The sequence below is a fragment of the Myxine glutinosa genome, chromosome 11 (genome assembly GCF_964187855.1).
Source record: "Myxine glutinosa chromosome 11, kmMyxGlut1.1, whole genome shotgun sequence".
Taxonomy (NCBI): domain Eukaryota; kingdom Metazoa; phylum Chordata; class Myxini; order Myxiniformes; family Myxinidae; genus Myxine; species Myxine glutinosa.
Window position 1 is genome coordinate 60903904 of NC_136271.1, and position 13601 is coordinate 60917504.

The following is a 13601-nucleotide window of genomic DNA, read 5'->3' on the forward strand; positions in this document are numbered from 1 at the left end:
ATTCCCAATAATAAAAGAGATTCCCTCCACAGGAAGGGTGGCTTGTAAGCCTACGGTGACCAGCCCGGATACCAACTCAGAACTCAACTGGATGACATGAAGCGGAGCTTTAACATAGCCCCCGACCCCCTGTAAAAGCACACTAACCCCGGTTGCCGTCTTCTCCGACAATGGCAAAATGCCCTCCAGCATCAACGATTGGTGGGCTCCTGTGTCCCTCAATACCCTAATTGGCTTCTGGTTCCTCGGGTCGCCATCCAGCGACACGAACCCCTCTGAAATGAAATGTTTGTAGCCCTCCTGAACAAGGTTCTCCCGGGACGCCGTACCTTTGACAGGGGAATCTTCCCCCAGCTCTGCTCTCCAAGAATGATTTCTCACACTTGCCAGTGCATTCGGAGTCGCACTAGACTGATTCCGTTCCGGGTTCTCCCTTTTCCGGAGGTAACATTGGGACATCAAGTGTCCAGTTTTATGGCAAAAAGCACAAGTAGGCCCGGGGGAGAACCTCGGGGTCGGCCTTGAGCCCCCCGAAAAATAAGTTTGTCTTGGGCCCGTAGCCCTCGGATTTCTAATCGTTGGGGTATCATAGTTGTCCCCATAATCATCTCGAGGCCGCCGCCATGTAAGGTCGTTCTCCGCACCGGGTGTTCCATAACTCCCCTGCTGAAGTCTAGGCGAGGAGTTAGGTTTGTGGACCCCTATTCGGTGGGTTAAGGCATAATCATCTGCCATGGTGGCTGCGTCCCACAACTTTGGTACCTTCTTTTCCTGCAGGTACACTTTGATGTCCTCGTGGACACACTGCTGGAATTCCTCCACCAGGATCAAGTCCCGCAATGTCTCGAAGTCTTTCCCGACTCCTTTTGACTCACACCACCGATCAAACATGTTTTCTTTCACTCTGGCAAACTCCACATGGGTCTCACTCTCCCTCTTCCTGGCATTCCTGAATTTTTGCCTGTAAGCTTCCGGAACCAACTCATAGGCCTTGAGGATGTGCTTCTTCAGTACCTCATAATCTGCACATTGGTCCATTGGTAGCGCCGAATAAATTTCCTGAGCTTTCCCCACCAGCACACTTTGTACGAGTATGGTCCAGGCCTCCTCCGGCCAGTTTAATTGTCGAGCCACTTTCTCAAAGTGTGGGAAGAATTTCGCGACTTCCTTTTCACTGAACGGTGGAACCAGCCTCACATGTCTGCCCACATCCCAGGTTTTCTGGTTAGGTGTCGACCCCGTCAGCAAGGGTGGTGCCTCTCCCCGTTCTCTCATTAACTCCAGCTCCTTGAATTTGATTTCTTGCTGAAGCTCCATGTCACGTCCCTTTAATTCCCTTTCCGCTTTTCTCTCCTCTGCTTCGAGTTCCCTTGTTTTCATCCTTTCTTCTGCTTGTTTCTCTTCTCTCCTCTCCTCTGCTTTCCTTTCTTCTTCTGCTCTTTCCTTTTCTGCTTTCCTTTCTTCTTCTGCTAACCTTTCCTGGAGTTCTCGTTCCACTCTCCTTTCCTCTGCTTGTTTCTCTTCTCTCCTCTCTTCTGCTTTCCTTTCTTCTTCTTTTAACCTTTCCTGGAGTTCTCGTTCCACTCTCCTTTCCTCTGCTTGCTTCTCTTCTCTCCTCGCTTCTGCTTTCCTTTCTTCTTCTTTTAACCTTTCCTGGAGTTCTCGTTCCACTCTCCTTTCCTCTGCTTGCTTCTCTTCTCTTCTCTCTTCTGCTTTCCTTTCTTCTTCTTTGATCCGTTCCTGGCTCCGTAATTGCAACTCCAGTTTCCGGAGCTCCACGTCTTCTGGTTCTTCGGGTAGCCACTCCCAGGCTAACTCGTCCCATGTTCCTAATCCCACCATAGATTGTATCACCGTGGCCTGCAACTCTGCCTTCCTCAAATTAGTTCGGACCTCCAAGTTAAAATGTTTGGCCAATTTCAAGAGATCCGACTTTAGCAACGCTCGGAACTGTGCCTCACTCGGGGTTACCCCAAAGTTCTGTGCCACAAACGCCATGGTGCCTATCGTTAACACCTGTTAACCTTCACCCCAAGACTTTCCCCAATTTCTCAAAAAAAAATATTACCAATTAATAATTAATTAATAAATTTTAATTACCAAAAATATTATTATTTTATTATTTTATACACTTTTAGATCCCGGACGTAGACCCAATTGCGAAACCGCAAATCGTAATTTGGACGAGCCCCCAATTCTGTTACGTGGTCCCCTCAGTGCATACCAGGTCTCGGTGACCCCCGGACCGTGAGAGGACCTTCGCCAGCAAATAGTATTATATAGGCGCATTCGCCACGCAATCCATAGGAATTTCACCCAGGAGACAACTGATGTGCAAGTATATATTTCCAATGGTAATGATACCAAACACTTTCAAAGACACAACCAGGCACAATCAATATTACAACCATGTGAACTCATCTACACAAACTCTAAGATGGCCATCTTAATCTTATACATTCCTCACGTGAGCCCCACTCCTGACTCCCTCCGTGGTCAATGTCTCTTCTCTCCGCACACGGGCGGTTGGACGAACCCCGGGCGGACGTGCTCCCAACGTGCAGTCTCGTACTGGGGCCGCGGCTGCAGCGCACCTCCTTGCCAAGCCACGGGGCAAACCCAGCGCGGCGTCCAACGTGCGCGAGGCCCCAAGTGCGACCCTTACGCGTCCTTGTAGACGGGCAAAACCCAGCGCGGCTTCCGACGCGAGTGAGGCCCAACGTGCGGACCCGTACGCGTCTTGGTAGACGGGGCAAAACCCAGCGCGGCTTCCGACGCGAGCGAGGCCCAACGTGCGGACCCGTACGCGTCTTTGTAGACGGGGCAAACTGTCCCGGACGCTTGGTTTCGTGCACGAACTCACGGTGACTGGACGTGTCAAAAGGTATTTACCGCCCAGGTAACTCCTCTCGCCAGACGTTTCGAAACGGCGCGTTTTCCACGCAGCGCAAGGTCGCTTCCACCTTTTGTCGGAGCGGGGCGAGGAAGAAGAAACCTCCTACTTTTCCTCGTGTTTTTTCCTTCCCCGTTTCCGGTCACTTCCGTTTCCGGCCACTTCCGTTTCCTGCCACTCTTTCAGAAGGGCTCCTGACCCTCCAACCACAACAACTACCCAACAACTTAATATACTACACCCGGAAGCAAAGACCTGCATGGTAATTCACATTCATTCACATAAATATGTAACACTATCAACCAGGGGGAAATCTATGATTGGCTGACGTGTATGCTTTATGGACTAATTATGGGACGCCCTTTGACCTTTACACAACACTGGAGGCAGGAGGGTCCAGAATCAAGCAATATTAATAAAACACACAATAAAAAAAAATACAATCCTCATGTCCATAACACTGCACCCTCCTCCTCTTAGGCACGTTCCGGGCCTATAACTTTAACTTATTGTGACACGTAGGTGTAGTTCCCTCTACATTTAACCTGACCCTGAGTGCGACAGTTTTAAAACATAAATAAATGTCCCGCTGCTCCATTGCACCCTACCTAACAGACTCACGCCCACAGCTAACCGAATTGCGGAATGGTCTTCAAACTATACACTGACGGTGGGTAGCATTATTTACAATGGCTCTGCTTTTATTTACAAAACTAACCCAGGACCTGTGATTGTTCTTTCTGGGGGGGGGAGACAGTCTGCTCTGCATCGACGCACCATGAAAGCACCCAAAACGCACAAAAACACCCTCAAGCACCAATCGGTGCACAGTCATCATTGTTCATCAAAAAAATAAAAACAACAACCCCTCACCCTGCAGGTGGTCTCTTGCTCTTCGGCTCCCCCTGCTGGCTATTTGCTATTTTCCTGATGTTGTCATCTTCATTGCTGGCGGCCTATTTGTATTAAAATAAAATGCACCCAACGTGTCCATTGTCATTTATTTATGGCCCACAGGGCCGACTAGTGTGGTTCACCTGTGGGGCATCAGTGCCCTGTGGCCAAGGTAGGCCAGCAAGATTTCGGGCCTTCATGGCCGGTTCCAGCAGAGGGGCCATGCCCCAACCCATGGGGTCCATAAGTGGTGCTCGGCCACAGACATGTGGTCCATAATGTGGTGCATCGATGCAGACAGCTGGTTCTGGGAGTTCCGGGCGCACAATGGCGGACTCACGCGCGCTCCCCTCGGCGCCCAGTGGCGCACAGGTCCTCATGTGGGAGACAAAGGGGGGACAGACAGATGAGCGAGGGGTAAGGTCACAAGGGTACACATCAAACAAGGCAATGCAAGGCGAAGTGCGTACGGAGAGCGAAGTGAGAAAGCTCGTCCCTACCGTACGTCACCCCCCCTGTCACCTGCTCTACCCTTGCCCTTACCCCATATGTACAAAATCTACACATTACAAATTCGTCGCTACTGTCACGTCTTCCCCATATTTCTTCGATTCCAAATTCGTCACCACAATCCCTCCAACCAAAATTTGCCATCACCCAATTCATCATCAATCCTCATAAGGAGGAAGAGATGGAACATCAAGCACAATGTCACACCCACGTCATGATGCGTCTCACATTCCAAACATTTGCATCAAAAATAATAAAATAACCATGGCATGGTGTGGAGGTACGTCATCCCAGGTGAGTGGATGCAGATGGTGCGAGGAGACTTCAATCCTAACTATTCTCTAAATGACTTTAATACACTTTACACTACCCGGGGTCTTTCCCTGCCAATCCATTGGCCAACTATAGGTTCTAAAAACCAATTCCCATTGACCAAACTGTGGTGCTTCTCAATTTGGGGTCTCACTCCCCCGATTCATCTCCCGGTGCCCTTGCACAATTTCCGGGCTGGGTCGTGTAGCTCTCCCAGCAGGTCTACCCACCTGCACACCTCCACCACTGCAGTTGCCACCCGAGCTTACCTGCTCCTTACCTAACCTATCTAACTGGGGAAGGCCCCTCCTGGCTCTGTCACCCCACTCGGTGCCCTCTGGCACTGGGCTACCCGGGTCCGTCCTCCGGATCCTCGGGCCCCATCCACAACAACTCTACTGGCTCCCAGAGCCCACCTGCGGCCTCACCTGGCCGACATCCTCACAGTGGTGGAGTGCCCAAACCAACTACACACACTAACAGGCTACACGCCCAGCCATTTCCACAACACTAATGCACCCATCCAAACACCATTCTTTCACCCGCACCACAGATGCCAATATCCAACCACAATTTACCTATACCCTCTACCTAACACTTACACTACCCTCCCCGGGTATTCGTGATGGGGGTCCATCCTTCCCCCATTCACACCTTCGCACCATCCACTCCACTCCATAGTTTCCACCATACTCACTCCACGACCATCCATTCCAATACTCCATATATTCCACACTCCATGTATTCCACACTCCATGTATTTCACACAACCATTCTCCATACACCTGTTGTTGCACACCTGTGCAATCTTACCTGGTGCCACCTGCACCCTCCTTCCTCCCTGGACCATTTGGTCAACACAACATGCAATCACCATCACTCCCTCATACACTGCTCCATCCACCTGTTCAGTTGCACACCTGCGCAATCACACCTGTTCACCATACACACGGCATCATCTAATCTACCTGGTGCCCTGCTAACTTAGTGCTCCCCGTCTTCCCTTTAAACTAAGCACATACCACGTCATTATCATCCACACTAATCTACCTGCGTCCCCACTACAGGTATCATTGTCACTAACTAATCTTAACGTTACCTATTGTCATCTTCTCTAGATCCCTACACATTATCCAAACCCTCCCGGGCTAGTTTTCACTGCCATAAACCCCATAAATCTAGTGCTCCTTTGCCCCTGCTGTGAGAGATGGCAGAGTTGCCATCCCATCACATCGGGTATCTTCCACTATCAATTTTGCACACTCAAATTCAACAAATCAAAAATTTGCCAATCATCTGCCAATCCTCACTCTGCCAATCATCAAATTTTGTTTTTCTAATTTCGGGGCCTAAACACTATCCTCATCATCACGTCTACTCACTAGAGCCTCTCGGTGCGCCAATTCACTTCTAAAGCTCGGCTTCGTAAAGCCGAGCAATGAATTCGGGTGGTTTGGTCGCCTGTAGTTGGATCCGTCCGGCATTCACGACTTTGGGGAGGAGGCATGCTCGGGCCGAGGTTCCATGCATCATCGCGGCTCGGTACCTTGCGGTCCCGGGCCCGATGGCTGAGGCTCGCCCGGTCGGAACCCCATCCCCACCAGGGGGCACCGTTCCGCCCCCTCCCACTCGCCCTTGAACCGGACCGGTCGCCTCGCCCGACAAGGCCCGGACTCGACCGTGCGGGGCGGGGCCAAGCCTGAATCGGCAACGACGCTTCGAAGAGAAGCGACGCAGCATCGATCTGCACCGGGCCTGGCATCCAACAAAGCACACCGCGCCCCGAGTGCTCGCATCGGCTATCCGTCGCCCTAAACGCTGCCCCATTCAACGTCGATGCTTTACTCGCATGCCCACACGCACACGCGACCCTTTTGACACTCACAAAACCCGGCGTTCCAACGCCGTCCGTACATTCCACCAACGCACTCCCTGTTACACACTACACCTCTCGCGCACACTCGCCGTTCGCACACTCCCTTAACACACCTCGTGCACCGTCTTGCGCACTCTCCCTCGGTACGTACTCCGTACCACTCACCATGGGCGTGCACCCTTGCATCCACCCACAACCGCGCTCAGATGGGCTCTCCCACACCCGCGCCACGACCAACTCAGGTGTGCTTCCTCGCACACGTTCCACCACCACCTTACTCTCCGTGTCACACTCCGTACACCCCGACGTGCATTCTCGCTCGCACTCGGTATCACACTCGCGCTTCGTAACACGCTCACCCCTTGACGCACACTTTTTTTTCACACGCGTGCTATTTCCACTCACACCGGACCCTTCACCAACGCCCGGGTGCCATATTGACCCCAATCGCGCGACTATTCTCTTCGCGCCAAACTCCCTTTTACAAAATCTCCCGGCACCACATGCAGCCCGTCTCACCTTCGGGGTTCTTCTTCCTCCCTGCACCAACACCTGCAAATCTTTATAAGGATTAAGCACAGCATCGTGATGTGAGCACGCACTTTGAGCATAATCCATTTCTCCCTGCAATTCCCGGGCTACCTCCGTCGTCTCTTCAATTTTAATTATACCCACTACTGCTTTTTCTTTATTCCCCTCGATGACCGCTGGCTTTAATAAAACCCCCTCTTCTACCTCTCCGCTTCCCTTACCTCATATGCGACTCTGTCCCTTGCCATTTCCTCAGTTATTTCTTTAATTTGGTCCCCCAAGCGCTCACTGTTAGCCCTCGCTTCTTCCCTCATTGCCCCCATTTTGTCCATAAGGGCCCCCATTTGCAGCAAAAAAAGGTTCGAATCCACCAGCGGCGCTGCTACGGTCGCGGGCGCGGTCGCCGTAGCCATGTGCGAGGCGCCATTTTGCGCGCCCGTAACCTCGTGCGCGAGAGTGCCACTTTGCGCGCCTGAAACCTCCTCAACCACCTCCTCATTGCCTTCCTCCACATACATTTCCCCTAGGTCCTGGGTCGATTCTACCCCGTCTATCTCTCCCACCGACATCCCGTCGCCTTGACCAGCCATGGCGCGATTTCAAAATTCGGGTTTTTCTTTAAAACAACACAAATTTTGGCAGCTCGTAATTTTGAGCGCGTTAAGCGCGCTTTGGGTCCGACCCCGCTCCCGACACCAATTGTTACGGCCAATAGTACAATTGGTGTTCCAAAATTTGGGCTAAATAAATTTAGTCCCAGGTCCGAATCCGACACTCCTGACACCAATTGTTACGGACCGCGGATAAGATGTTGTGTTTGCCGAGCGGATGGCCCCGCGGCCGTACAGTTACCCCGACTAACCCGATTCCCGAACGTTGGCCGGATCGCGCCACAGATATTCAATAGGGAAAAGACTAAGGCGACACGGATGTGAAGAAGAAGCAGACAAAAAGGTTGGAAATACGAATATAATTTATTTGCTATTTACAGGCTCAAAATAACCAAGGAAGAAGGAAAGATAAGAAAATAATTTACAGAAGATATTAGACACAGTGCAACGCTAGCTTATACAAACTTAATTAACCCAAGGACAGAACAAACAAAACAAACTCACGTACACAAGAAGGATGGAGAGGCAGGAGGTGGATGGCTGGAGGGAGAGGAAGGTCCACTGGTACCGCCGCACGATCGGCGCGTTTGACCGCCGCCGTTCCTTCGCGGCCCTGCTCCGGAACTGCCGTCAAGGCCCCACGCTGCTGTCGTTGCTGCTGTGGCTGCGGCTGCTCTGGGGACGTCGCGTGCTTTGCCAGGACTCGTCTGGTCCAACCACACAACTGAACAACGTGCTAGCTTCTTGCCCAACTCTCTTGCTTGGTCCAACTTTGGCGAGCAAGGCGACGAATAGCAGGCTTTGTGCTTCCCTGGACGATCTCTCTCAGTACCTTGCGCGCACGCTTTTTATAGCGCCTCCGGCGATCAAGCCGCCGGCCTTTTTGGACACGACCCTCGGTGTGCTCACCTCGGCCCTGGTTGGTCGCGCAACCCTCTGGCTCCGCCCTTGATGACAACGGGCGGGCACGCCCATCTTCCCTGACCGGAGCACATGTTCAATGGTGGTTTTGGAGGGGATGTAATTGGCAATCGAGGCTTGGCAATGATGAAAGGGGAAAGTGAAAGGAATCTACTCTATTTCACTTGGTGCAATGGAGTGTCATCTTAATGGGAGACAAGGCCTTACCCTAATACACATAATAAAGATATAACTAACAACCAGGGGGAAATCTATGATTGGCTGACGTGTATGCTTTATGGACTAATTATGGGACGGCCTTTGACCTTTACACAACACTGGAGGCAGGAGGGTCCAGAATCAAGCAATATTAATAAAACACACAATAAAAAAAAATACAATCCTCATATCCATAACAATATATATGTATATATATATATATATATATACTAGCTTGGCTCGGCTCGCTACGCTCGCCTCACCAAGCGTCGGTACTGAGGAACGGGCTTATTTTAGCTGAGGATAATGATTGTACCTGAGTTGCTGTGTTGTCATGATTTTCACCAATCATAATACAAACAATTACTTTGCACAAATGTATTTGTTGTGTTTGTGATATTACATTTTTATAGGCAAATTAGGTTGAAGATTTAGGTTGAATGGTTTTTTTTCAAGAAAGAACCCCTCTGCACATACATCGGGGAGGGGTAGGTGCAGACTGGAAGTTTGGGACGATTACACCTCACCACCACGTAATTCAAACCCCTCACCACCACGTAATTCAAAACACCTCACCACCACGTAATTCAAAATACCTCACCACCACGTGATTCAAAACCACCACAACGTTATTAAAAACACTTCACAACCACGGAAACAAAAGTTTGTGGGAGTCGTTAAGTGAGAACACAGACACTGCCCAGATGTGTAGATATATAGATAAATGACTGCACCCTCGTTGCCGTTTTGTCATGGTTTAAACCAATCATAATTCAAACAATTATTTTGCACAAATGTATTTGTAATATACGTGATATCACATTTTATAAACAATTGAAGTTGAAAAAAAAAAATCCCAAAAAAATTCCCCCCCCCAAAAAAAAAAATTGGAATTTTTTTTTTTTTAAATACCCTTAGGACATACCGACGGGAGAGATATGTGCATTCCAGAAGTTTGGTACGATTTCACAAAAGTTTGAGAAAGTAGTTCAGTGACAACACAGGACAGGACAGACGCTGCACAGATATATATATAGATATACAGTATATAGATATATATATATATATACTAGCTTGGCTCGGCTCGCGACGCTCGCCTCACTAAGCGTCGTTACTGAGGAACGGGCTTATTTTAGCTGAGGATAATGACTGTACCTCAGTTGCTGTGTTGTCATGATTTACACCAATCATAATACAAACAATTACTTTGCACAAATGTATTTGTTGTGTTTGTGATATTACATTTTTATAGGCAATTTAGGTTGAAGATTTCGGTTGAATGTTTTTTTTTCAAGAAAGAACCCCTCAGCACATACATAGGGGAGGGGTAGGTGCAGACTGGAAGTTTGGGACGATTACACCTCACCACCACGTAATGCAAAACACCTCACCACCAAGTAATTCAAAACACCTCACCACCAAGTAATTCAAAACACCTCACCACCAAGTAATTCAAAACACCTCACCACCAAGTAATTCAAAACACCTCACCACGAAGTAATTTAAAACACCTCACCACCGAGTAATTCAAAACACCTCACCACCAAGTAATTTAAAACACCTCACCACCAAGTAATTCAAAACACCTCACCACCACGTAATTTAAAACACCTCACCACCAAGTAATTCAAAACACCTCACCACCAAGTAATTTAAAACACCTCACCACCGAGTAATTCAAAACACCTCACCACCAAGTAATTTAAAACACCTCACCACCAAGTAATTCAAAACACCTCACCACCACGTAATTTAAAACACCTCACCACCAAGTAATTCAAAACACCTCACCACCAAGTAATTTAAAACACCTCACCACCACGTAATTCAAAACACCTCACCACCAAGTAATTTAAAACACCTCACAGCCATAAAACACGTAATGAAAACACCTCACCACCACAAAATTAAAAACACCTCACCACCACGAAATTGAAAACACCTCACAGCCATCAAACACGTAATAAAAACACCTCACAGCCATAAAACACGTAATAAAAACACCCCACAGTCATAAAACACGTAATAAAAACACCTCACCACCACAAAATTAAAAACACCTCACAGCCATCAAACACGTAATAAAAACACCTCACAGCGATAAAACACGTAATAAAAATACCTCACCACCACGAAATAAAAAACACCTCACAGCCATAAAACACGTAATAAAAACACCTCACAGCCATAAAACACGTAATAAAAACACCTCACAGCCATAAAACACGTAATATAAAAACACCTCACAGCCATAAAACACGTAATAAAAACACCTCACAGCCATAAAACACGTAATAAAAACACCTCACAGCCATAAAACACGTAATATAAAAACACCTCACAGCCATAAAACACGTAATAAAAACACCTCACAGCCATAAAACACGTAATAAAAACACCTCACAGCCATAAAACACGTAATAAAAACACATCACAGCCATAAAACACGTAATAAAAACACCTCACAGCCATAAAACACGTAATAAAAACACCTCACAGCCATAAAACACGTAATATAAAAACACCTCACAGCCATAAAACACGTAATAAAAACACATCACAGCCATAAAACACGTAATAAAAACACCTCACAGCCATAAAACACGTAATAAAAACACCTCGCCACCACAAAATTAAAAACACATCACCACCACGAAATTAAAAACACCTCACAGCCATCAAACACGAAATAAAAACACATCGCAGCCATAAAACACATAATAAAAACACCTCACAGCCGTAAAACACGTAATAAAAACACCTCACAGCCACAAAATTAAAAACACCTCAGCACCAAGTAATTCAATACACCTCACCACCACGTAATTCAAAACACCTCACCACCACATAATTAAAAACACCTCACCACCACGTAATTATAAATACCTCACCACCACGTAATTCAAAACACCTCATCACCAACTAATTCAAAACACCTCACCACCACATAATTAAAAACACCTCACCACCACATCTATCTATAATTCCAGTAATCTCTGTGTGTGTGTGTGTGTGTGTCTGTGTGTGTGTATGCGACCGCTGTTTCTCGACAACCACGGGTCCGATATACTTGAAACTTGCCAGGTATATTGCTGGGGACCCGAGGATGTGCCTTTTCAAGGTTTTAAATTAATCGGACAAGTAGTTACCGAGCTATGTCCAAAAAACGATTCAACCAATCAGAGAGCAGCGAGTTATCACGTGTGCCGAACGTGGCGAACAGACTCTGCCTCGGACGGCACATTTGAGAGCGTATTCATTTATTTCACGTTGGCAAACTATGTTGCCGCTATGTTGGCGTTAAACTATGTTTTAAAACTAATTAAAACTAATTTGCGATTCTTTCGCTTTCCTGCGCGTTTGTGCACGCTATGGCGATTTCTTTACCAAACTCCGCAAGCCGTTCGCTTTGGACCAAACCATTTCATGTAAATAGAGGGGGGGGGGGGGGGGATTGTCACCGTACTCGCAAGCCGTTCGCTTTGGACCAAACCATTTCATGTAAATAGAGGGGGGGGATATAATTTTAGATATAGATATAGTACGGGCATGCCCTAGTAATTATAAATACCTCACCACCACGTAATTCACAACACCTCACCACCATGTGATTTAAAAACACCTCACCACCATGTGATTTAAAAACACCTCACCACCACGTGATTCAAAACCACCACAACCTTATTAAAAACACTTCACAACCATGGAAACAAAAGTTTGAGGGAGTCGTTTAGTGACAACACAGACACTGCCCAGATGTGTAGATATATAGATAAATGACTGTACCCGAGTTGCCGTTTTGTCATGGTTTAAACGTCATAATCCAAACAATTATTTTGCACAAATGTATTTGTAATATACGTGATATAACATTTTATAAACAACTGAAGTTGAAAATTAAGTTGAAAAAAACAAATTCCTAAAAAAATTCCCCAAAAAAAATTGTAAAATTTTTCAAAAAACATACCCTTAGGACATACCGACGGGAGAGATATGTGCAAACCAGAAGTTTGGTACGATTTCATAAAAGTTTGTGAAAGTAGTTCAGTGACAACACAGGACAGGACAGACGCTGCACAGATATGTATATACATATATATATATATATATATGTATATATATATATATATATATATATATATATATATATATATATATATATATATATATATATACAGTATATATAATAATAATAATAATAATTCATTTATTTTGTATAGCGCTTTTCCAGAAGCCCAAAGGCGCTTTGACAGAGTGGCAAACATAATGCATAACAATACATGAAAACAACAATTGCAAAAAGACAAGAATCAATAGGGAAATATTTAAAGCAAAAGGAGGGAGAAGGAGAAGAGATAGTCAGGGGTTAAATGCTGTGGATTGAATGTTGAATGCAGTGTTGAACAGGTGGGTCTTTAGTGATGTTTTGAATGTGGTGAGTGAGGAGGAGTCTCTGATGGTGTGAGGTAGTGAGTTCCAGAGGGTGGGAGCAGCGATGGAGAAGGCCCTGTCCCCCCAGGATCTGAATTTGGTCCGGATGGAGGGGGTCAGGAGGTTGGTACTAGCAGAGCGGAGGTTGCGGGTGGGAGTGTGTCTGGAGAGGAGGTCAGCCAGGTAGGATGGGGCCAGGTTATGGAGGGCTTTGTATGTCAAGAGGAGGGGGTAGGCGATGCCTTATTCCAAGTATTAAAAAATATTTAAAAAATAATTCTGACGTACTGGCTCAATGGCCTAATGGATAAAGCATCAGACTCTCAATCTGGGGATTGTGGGTTGGAATCCCATCTGGGTTGAATATTTTTCCCCTTACTTTTTCAAGTCTTTTATATTGTCTTGAATAAAATCTTGCACGATC

General features: G+C 47.0%; 1 protein-coding gene across 8 annotated transcripts in view; it reads right to left on the reverse strand.

The window, feature by feature from the left end:
- LOC137436716 (FERM domain-containing protein 4A) overlaps positions 1 to 13601 on the reverse strand; it is a 293806-nt gene that overhangs the window by 78878 nt on the left and 201327 nt on the right. The gene's annotated exons all lie outside the window — the stretch shown is intronic.